The sequence below is a fragment of the Montipora capricornis genome, chromosome 3 (assembly GCF_036669925.1).
Source record: "Montipora capricornis isolate CH-2021 chromosome 3, ASM3666992v2, whole genome shotgun sequence".
In the NCBI taxonomy this organism is placed as follows: Eukaryota; Metazoa; Cnidaria; class Anthozoa; order Scleractinia; family Acroporidae; genus Montipora; species Montipora capricornis.
In genome coordinates, this window is record NC_090885.1 from 12421572 (window position 1) to 12430677 (window position 9106).

General features: G+C 39.8%; 1 protein-coding gene across 1 annotated transcript in view; it reads right to left on the reverse strand.

The window, feature by feature from the left end:
* Positions 1-1313: 1313 nt before the first annotated feature.
* The window catches only part of LOC138041125 (uncharacterized), an 11741-nt gene continuing 3948 nt past the window's right edge, over positions 1314-9106 (reverse strand). Inside the window, exon 3 of the mRNA XM_068886893.1 lies at positions 1314-1669. The gene's annotated coding sequence lies outside the window, so the exon portion shown is untranslated. The remainder of the gene's footprint in view (positions 1670-9106) is intronic.

The following is a 9106-nucleotide window of genomic DNA, read 5'->3' on the forward strand; positions in this document are numbered from 1 at the left end:
GTATCGACTTTGGAGAAAATAATGATATTAATTCAATATTAACACAAATGAAGGCTCAGCTTCACCAAAACGTATATGTACAACGCAAATGTAGCAAAATAAGTTAACAATATATGATATTTAATTGACAGAAAGTTAGTCTTTGTCGTTGTATTGCAACATAGGTGATGCTTGAATGTAATCTTCCAAGCAGTGTTCTTGTCGGTTTTGACATTATGATAAATCTCTCATTTTTTCTGAAAAAAACCCTTTGTAGGAAAATGCCACTAAAATGCTCAAATAATGCTTAATGCTATTGCCTCACTAAAATGCTTCAAAAAAATGCCAGCATAATGTACAAAAGCCTAATTGTGTCGCTTTCCTACGAATCAGCGGGAAAAAATGCCCGTAGGGGTGGATACAGGATACATCACAGAATTCGTTTAACAACTCGATTTTTCGGGGGAAATATGTCTGTGTTCGCAAACTAGTCACTCCGGGGCATTAGGGATCACTCCGACGGGTTTGAATTGGGGACAACATTGAGTCCGCCGATATGGTCTAAAAATAAACATTTTTCTGACAGTGACGAGGACTGGGCCAATTTGGGTAAATCTTACTCTTGGGTGACGGGCTTGCAAGAAGTAAACGGTTTGGAGAATTTTGCACGGTTACAGGTAGATGACGTTGAGGAGTTTTTGTACCTAGGTGCACTGCTGGATAAAGAAGGCGGGGCGACCAAAGACATACAACAGAGACTAAGTAAAGCCAGACAAACTTTCTACAGGTTGCGAAGAATTTGGGTCGACTGTAACGAAATTAGCAGGAAGACGAAAGTTCAATTGTTCAAAACAATTGTCAGAGCAGTTTTGATGTATGGGTGAGAGGCTTGGAAACTCACGAAAACAGAAGCAAAGAAGCTGGACGCTTTCCAATACAAATGCATGAAAACGCCATTCGCGTTACATGACTTTCGACGCTATTGCAGGTTAAGTTAATCATTCTACTGTGTCCATCAGAGAAATCTACGCATTTCCACTACCCTCTCGTTCCTAAGAAAATACGCGCAGAAGGCTCTTTGCACAAAGACACCACTGAGCAGGGGAGTGACAGGCAAGACTTTTACCGACACGGAAAAAAAAGAAGAAAAAAAGAGAAATCAAACAAATCAAACGCATTTTTCGACTGGGATTGCCATACTGGCAACCCAGTAAAAAGTATCCTCGCAAGGTTCCGACATAAACTTCTCTGGATCAAAATCCGCCAACTTGTCTTAGATTACTGAATACAAGTAAATGCTTAAATTCGCTTTACTTAAATTCACTCCCGGACAGGCCCCCAATTTCTGTTACGGTAACTAATTACCGGCAGAAAGATAATAACCTCGCTCTTTCCACGAAACGCAATTTATTTAACTGTAAACAACGGGAGACAACTTAACTCGAGCTAGCGACTACTCTCAGTACAATCTCAGTACAATTAACTCAATACTTCTCTACGCTTATCTGACAACAGGCAAAGTAATGTCCTTCTCTCTGACGAAATCTCCTGAGGACGTCTTTCACAGTATCGCACTCCGCTCAAACCAACTGCAAACTTGACAGCAGAATGTCAGAATCACACACGAAAGGGGAAATCCTTTCACTTGTTACTTGTCACACAATATCACTTGGCAGTCCATCCAAGGGCACTGTTGGCAAAAAAAGTTTTCAATTTTGCCTTGGATTTGCAGATTGCATGCTTTAATTATGAAAATCTCAAGTAAAATAAAATAAGGCCTCAAAAGCCGCAAAGGCCCTTTATTAAGTTGGGCTTGGTTTTAAATTTGGTAGAGAAAAGTTGTGTATGCCATATCACACATGTACAGAGCACTGTTTGTTGATCATTCAGATTTTATAGGACCTGCAGAAGGGTTTGTCCGAGTGTGTACACAAAAACTAATTACTGCGAGTGTTTTCCATTGGATATTCATAAAATACAGTCACTGTGATATAGTTACATATGAGGTTATAAGTAGAGGTGAGTTTTCCCCCAGTGAGAGAACACTTGTTTATCCACACTAGTAGTGCTTTGTTGTAGTGACGTCTGTTCACACATGTATTCTGAACCAGGATCAGAAGTACTCTGCGAATTATTATTTAGTTTCAATTGAAGGTTAGGCTGTTAATTGAAAGGACAAGGGGAATATAGTTATCTAGAAGAATGAAAAGAGTTCCATGTTGCATGTCTTCAATTTGAAGAATTTCCTCATCACAGTTTCTCAAAAAGTGTCCAGCATCCATAAACATGTTCTAGTATAAACATAATTCTCCATGGCTTAGGTTTATGAGTAACCTTGCTTAGGAAAAAGTGTTTCATATACAGAATTAAAAATTAGGACGAAAAGAACTGACAGCATGTTCTTTGCTGTTTAGAGAGATGTGCAGTGGCTCAACAATTGGAACAATAGACAGAAGTGATGGGTGAGAGGTTAAGTTTTGAGGAAAGGTGTTACCTTGAGAACCAGTACTGAATGAATTGAAGATAAACGGGCAGATTGGTTACGTAAAAGAGCCATATTTGAAGCTCTTGAAGTTCTGGATTATGATTGGAATCTCATAGATAATTAATTTGTTTGCAGTAAAATTGACAGATGTGCTGAATTCATCAGGCTCATACAAATGGGATTCTTTGTTGCTTATAAATTCAAAGTACATTTAAGATTTCACTAGTTGGAGTCGCACCCTACATGAATAAAATGGTGCATGTCATAGTCTTAGTAAGGTGACCAGCAAGTTGATATGAAAAAAAAAAAACACTCGTGATCGTTAAGTTTTTGATATCCATTTATTGTGAAAACAGTTGTTGACCATTTCCTCTTGTCTTATACTTCCGAAGGACTAACAAATTAAATTATATTTTAGTTCTATACTTGTAAAGATTTAAAAAGATTGGAGCTTGATATTAAAAAAAAAGGAATGCTCTTTGGTGTGTTACTCTTAACATCGCTTTGTTCCCTGGGCCTGATCTTGTCCGAACTTACTAATTTCCTGTTGTTATTTTGCAATCAGTTTTCAACTTGAATACTCTGATTCTTTGGAAATGAACAGAGAAAAGGGGGAACTAAATTTGCTTGTAGGTGATAAGATCATTCTTACAGATTGAGAGAGGTGTACAAGGTTCAAGATTGCAGCTTGTTCAAGTAAAACGTGGGAATCATAGACCTTGCCATGCCCCTAGACAGTGGTTATTTATTTCAGTTCCCTAGATTTAGTTCCCTGGGGATTTGGGGATGTGCTGAAGCTCAAAACCTTAACCATCTATCTTGCTCTAGTTCCCTGAAGCTAACACCATGTAAGCTTAGTAATTTTCAAATGGGAGGTGCTCCACGCAATACACGAAACCGAGAAGAAGACTTTCAGTGGTATGCATGGACGAATGCACGTGATAAGCTGACTTACTCTCTGTCAGAAGCTTCACACGTTCTACAGTGCCTAAAAAATTTTCCCGTGGTGAAATTCCCGTCCAACTCTCTATTTTTTGGCTGTCTACTCAGACCAAAATTTGGCCAAAGCTGCTTTTTTTTGGCCCGCCGTTAACGCTCGTTCTCGTTCATGCCAACAAACTTGAAACCGAGAAAAGGCAAGCTATCGTAAACTTTGGGTGTGAACATTTAGTTTCATAATGGGCCTGAAATTCTTGATATTTTAACACATTTCAAACAAGAACGCCCAACTGAGCAGAAGAGAGTGCAGTGAGAGGTAAAAACCAAGGTTGGAATCAAAACTAACGCGGTAAAATGTCTGTTCAGTCTGCTTATGTGTGTTTGAAGAGCCCTTCGAAAAGACCTTTTTTGCAGATAAGGCGGCCATTTTGATTTCTATTGGGATGCCCAGGGGGCAAATAAATATTATTTGCCCCGTGAGCATCCCATGATGTCTTCTGAAACAATAGAAATAAAAATGGCCACCTTATCTGCAAAAAGGTCTATTCTGCAACTTTCGCAAATAAACAAGCCTTATAAAGATTACTGACTCCGTGAGAGCTCCACACCAAAACAACTTGGTTTCCCTTTATTATTAAAAAATACTTTGCTGTGACTTTTTGCCATAAACAGCCCAACCATCTCTCGATCTTTTGAGACCGTCTACACGTAAGGCAAGGAAGATAAACGACACAGATAACGACACGAACTCGAAACTTTTCGCCACGGAGACCGCCATTATTTTGATTGCTGCTAATGGCGGGCCAGCGGAAACACCCATAAGAGATCTCACAGTCGCGCACGCGCAGACAGAATGCCTATCTGCTGTTTCCCGTCGTAAAAGGATCACTAGGAGCTTACGAAACGACGACGCCGACGGCAACGACGACGCTACAAAACAATAGGTTTAGTGAGCAAAAACAATGGCTCTGCACGCTCTACACGTTCGTTTTACATTTTGGTACATTTCTTTGTCGTCATCTCCTAAATGACGACGTGAAATGACCAAATTCAAGGTTCTGTGGAGGACGTTAGCACATGACGATGAATTTTCAGTTCTCTCTCTCCGCTTCCAACCCACTCATGCCAGTTTAATTCCTCGACAGTTACTACACATTTTTAACGCGAAACGACATGAAATAGCTTCGTAGTGATATGAATAAAGCGAACTCCTATTTTTAAATGAAGTCCTCGTAGCCGTCGTCGTCCTCGTTTCGTAAGCTCCCTAGTGCTTACCACGACAAAAAGAGCCCCGTGTAACTGCACCCTAAGAGCGGTTACATGGTTCGTTTGAAAGTCAAATGGAACAGTAAGGCTGCTTACCATTTGTCAGAATAAACCGGTTTGGACGACCCATGAATATTGGTGAGGGTTTTTCCAAAATCAGCAAACCAACCGAACGAGATGGCGCTTACCATTTGCAATTCAACTTCCCGTAATTGTTGTCAGCTGATGAGAGCCTGCAAACTGCAAAGTTTAGTAAGTGTTAAGGAAATGTCCGCCGTTCCGTTCCGAATAGAAAAAGAGGCCTTTCTTTGGACGTAGTCTACAATTTCCGAAAGGACATTCTACAAAATTTCCTTTCTATTTCACTTTCAACCGAAATTTCCGGATTTTTTGCCTAAATGGTAAGCACCCTAATTTTCCGGAAAATCCATTCGGAAATTGTAGGCTACCTACAGAGGTAGTCATCTTTTTCGATTCCTAACGGAACAGTGGAAATTTCCTTACCATTTGCTAAGGGCGCGTTCGATTGACCGTATTCCGGAATAGGAATACATTGAATAGAAGTTAGAAATCCTTCGCTTTTACGGAGATTCACAATTATCAAACACTGGCTAAAATTCTATTTTAAACATATCTTTATTATCCTTGTTGCTTAAAAAGCGCCATGCAGACATACCGTTTTAAATCATTACTCCACGTATTCTTATTCCGGAATAGGGTCAATCGAACGCACCCTAAATTTTCCAGTTTCCAGTCTCTCATCAGCCGAAAAAAATTGCAAATGGTAACCGCCATCTCGTTGGGCTAGTTTCCTGATTTTGGAAAAACTGTTACCATTACTCACCGGCCATACCAACCGTATTATTCTGACAAATGGTAAGCATCACTAATTTCATCGAACCTAACCGTTTTATCGTCTGCAGCTCGGAATTTTGCGGAATCTTTACACAACATTTATCACTATAACATGACAAAATGTATTACATTAACTGTAATACCTATCATCAACGTTTGTTCAACTGAAATCCCACACAAGTACGCATCGCGGACCTATTTTTCAAGTTCTCGGAATAACTGCTTTCATTTTCGATTTCATACAACATTTGATTGAAATTCGTGTCATGCATGATCACTGTGAAACTCGGAAAACCGTGAAGTCCAAAAATAACAATATGTCTGCAATAGGATACCATAAACTATTACCAGTGTTGGCGGATCTCCGAGTTTCGCAGTAAGAGTTTGACAGACTGTATTATCTTTCCTTGCCTCTCTTTTGCTGGAGTTCTTTTAAGGCAGCTATACTACTTTCTCGTGATCTGTCAAAGTGCAGAAATGTTCGACCCATCAATTCATTCAATGGGTGTCAGTAAAGAAGGTAACTCGGTTGTATAAACAATGTCGACTTCCCATATAAAAAGAGTGGAAGAAAGGAGAACAAATCGTGTTTCTTTTTTGCAACAATTGACAAGCGGGTATTGACTGTACAGTTTTATTCTTCAAAGACTAGCAGGCGAGCAGGCTCCCAGCGCTTCGAAATGCATAAAGAACATGCTCGATGCTCGAATACACAGGCTAAACGAAAAGGTGTTGTCAGATGCGGTTTCACAATCAGTTGCCACGTCTTCCTATTACCTAATAGGGATAGGGTGCCAAAGACCGATCGAAAAAACGTACATTACACACATAGAGAGACCCAAACGTCAAGCACAACGAGCTTATTTGCCTAGTTGTCTAATTACCTAACCTGGAATAGGTAAGTCAATGTGATCGTTGATGCGAAAAATAAACCATGAGAAGAATAGGCCATTTCCGAGTTCATGTTTGCCTCCTCTTCAAAGCGAGTCTAAGTGCGAAGTTTTTGTGATGGCAATTAGTTCTACATTACACATGAAAGAAAACTAATCATCATAAGAGAAACTTCGCACTTAGACTCGCTTTGAAGACGAGACGGACATGAACTCGGAAATGGCCTATTAATTTATTGAGAAAATTATGCAAATTTTACTTCCAAGATCATTATTAACACTTACAGTTATACGTTATTTCCAAGTGTAAGGAGTTTCTTGTAGACGTAATTTTTGAATGATGCAGCCGAAAGAAGTCAAATGAGTCACTCCAAATCACACCCGTTAGGCAGTAGGACTGCTTTTACAACTTAAAAAAATACAAAAAAGCAAAGAATGTCGAAACCGCTCAGTAATTAGGGCATTGATATTGGCTTAAGAGCTGGCTTAAAAATCCGGCTTAAAAAATAATGGTTTGAAAAATGATGGCTTAAACAACAGTGATTTTTTTCGACCAATGAGAAAGAAAACTACTAAACAAATTTCTGCTTTCGCGCTTAAACACGTTGCATTTAGGTACTTCGAATTCTGATTACCGATCCCGCCGTTTTCAGAAACGTTTTCATACAGAGATGTATATAGATAGGCAGACACTTTTGTTCAATTGCACGTGCGCACGTGCACCTCATGCCTGCCATTGCTGAACTTTACAGCAAAACTAGCTATGTGATCAATTCAAGGCGGCCTGTTTTCATTAATTTGTGTTAGGTCACGCAAAATCCTTTCAAATAGATGAGAAAATGACTTTTTGTTCACGAATGTTCCTTGTGTAACCTAGGCGATTAAAGCAACGATCCACTGACGACGCTATGAATTACCGGGCCCAAATTGCCTCATTGCATTTGATAGCCTTTCTCGATTGCGCTTTCGGGAAGTGTATGACGCTCTCCAACCACTTGAACGTTTTCCCTCTTGATATGCATGGCATAACGTTTGACCCCCTGATTTGAGAGGAGCGGACATTAGGGGCGGAAACGACGTAACTTGTTCAATAAAGTCAAACCTCGCCTTACGGCCACCTCAATATTACGGACACTTGCGTTTGTTCCGGCAAAGTGGCAAATGTTTTCTTTGAAATTTACCTCTATAATACGGACCCTCTGTAGTACGGACAAGTTATTTATCACCGACACGTAAGCAATTTTGTTTTGTTCTTTTTAAATAAAAACCAGTAAGCAGCACACAGCAACAGATCTTATCAATTTTGTTTATTATGCAACCAGTTTTGCAAGATCACACACACAATAGGGGATTGTAATAAGATTGCTTAAGGAACTAGTTTTATAGTAATTGTATGGTACAAATCAAGTTCAATTTCCTGGGTTACAAAATGCCCAATATTTAATTTTGGGTTTCATGATCAGTCAGTCGACTCAAATGGACTGCATTCCGTAATGGACAAATTTGTTTCGTAGGACCATGTCCCACTCTTTAGGATCTTAGAATGATTACTATTTCTACATGGTGGTTTGTACTGCTGCTCATGCGCGTAACTGTGAATTACAATTTTAACTTTAAATTTCTTTAAAAGGAATTTGCTCGCTCATGATTCTGACCGTTTGTTGAGCGTGGCGAGCTCCGGGTGGCAGATTATGTAGTATTTCTCGAGTGTACATAAGTTGCATCTTTTGGTGCTGTTAAAATACGACCACGCGCTCCTCCCAAAATCTTTTACGTTTACTTTATCATTTTTCAGCCGCAACAAATATTTACTTAGCTCTTTCTGGTTGCTGTGCACCACATTCTTAAAGGACTGCTTGTGGTTGGCAAACCTAGTCTTGAAATCGGTGTCAGTTAGCCCTACGTAATACTCATTTCCCTCACTTGAGGTGACTGTTGCCTGGTATATTATACCTTTTGTTAGGCATTGGTTGTCTAGAGGACATTGGACTTTTTTTCTGCAATTACATGATTTTTCTACACTGGCTACTTCAGGTTCTAGTGTTTGCAGCACGCACTTATTGTGCGGGTCAATTATGCTTTTGACATTGGGCATGCAACTATATGATAATTTTAATGTGTTACAGTTGAAAATTGGTCTAAGAGCATAACTCTTGGGGAAACATTCGTCTACAATTCGTAAGAACTGCTTTCCTAAGTTGGTCTTCACCTGTGCATCGTAAGGCGGGTTGAACCAGGTGATGTTTCTTTTCCTTGTCCTGCTAGTCCTTCCTCTTCTCACTCTTAGTTGGAATTTCAATGTATATTGGTACCCGCTCTTGTCCAGAGCCGCTTGATATGGTGCTACTGCGTTGTTGAATACAGATTCGTTTGACGAAATGTCTGATAGCCTAGCTGCTAAAGGAAATCTGTAGAGGAGCACGAGTTCTGTATTGGAATGGTTCAACGCCATCGAAATTAAAACAAGAAAAGTGCGTCACTTGTCAGCTTCGACATAGTAGATTTCTACCCATCCATCACGGAGAAATTGTTATCCGACGCCATTGACTTTGCAACCAAGTATGTAAACATCCCATCTACCAATAGAGAGATCATTATGCAAGCGAAAAAAACACTCCTGTCCAGTAACGACGTCCCTTGGGTAAAGAAAGACGCACCTGGTGGTTTATTTGACGTAACCATGGGGCCGAAA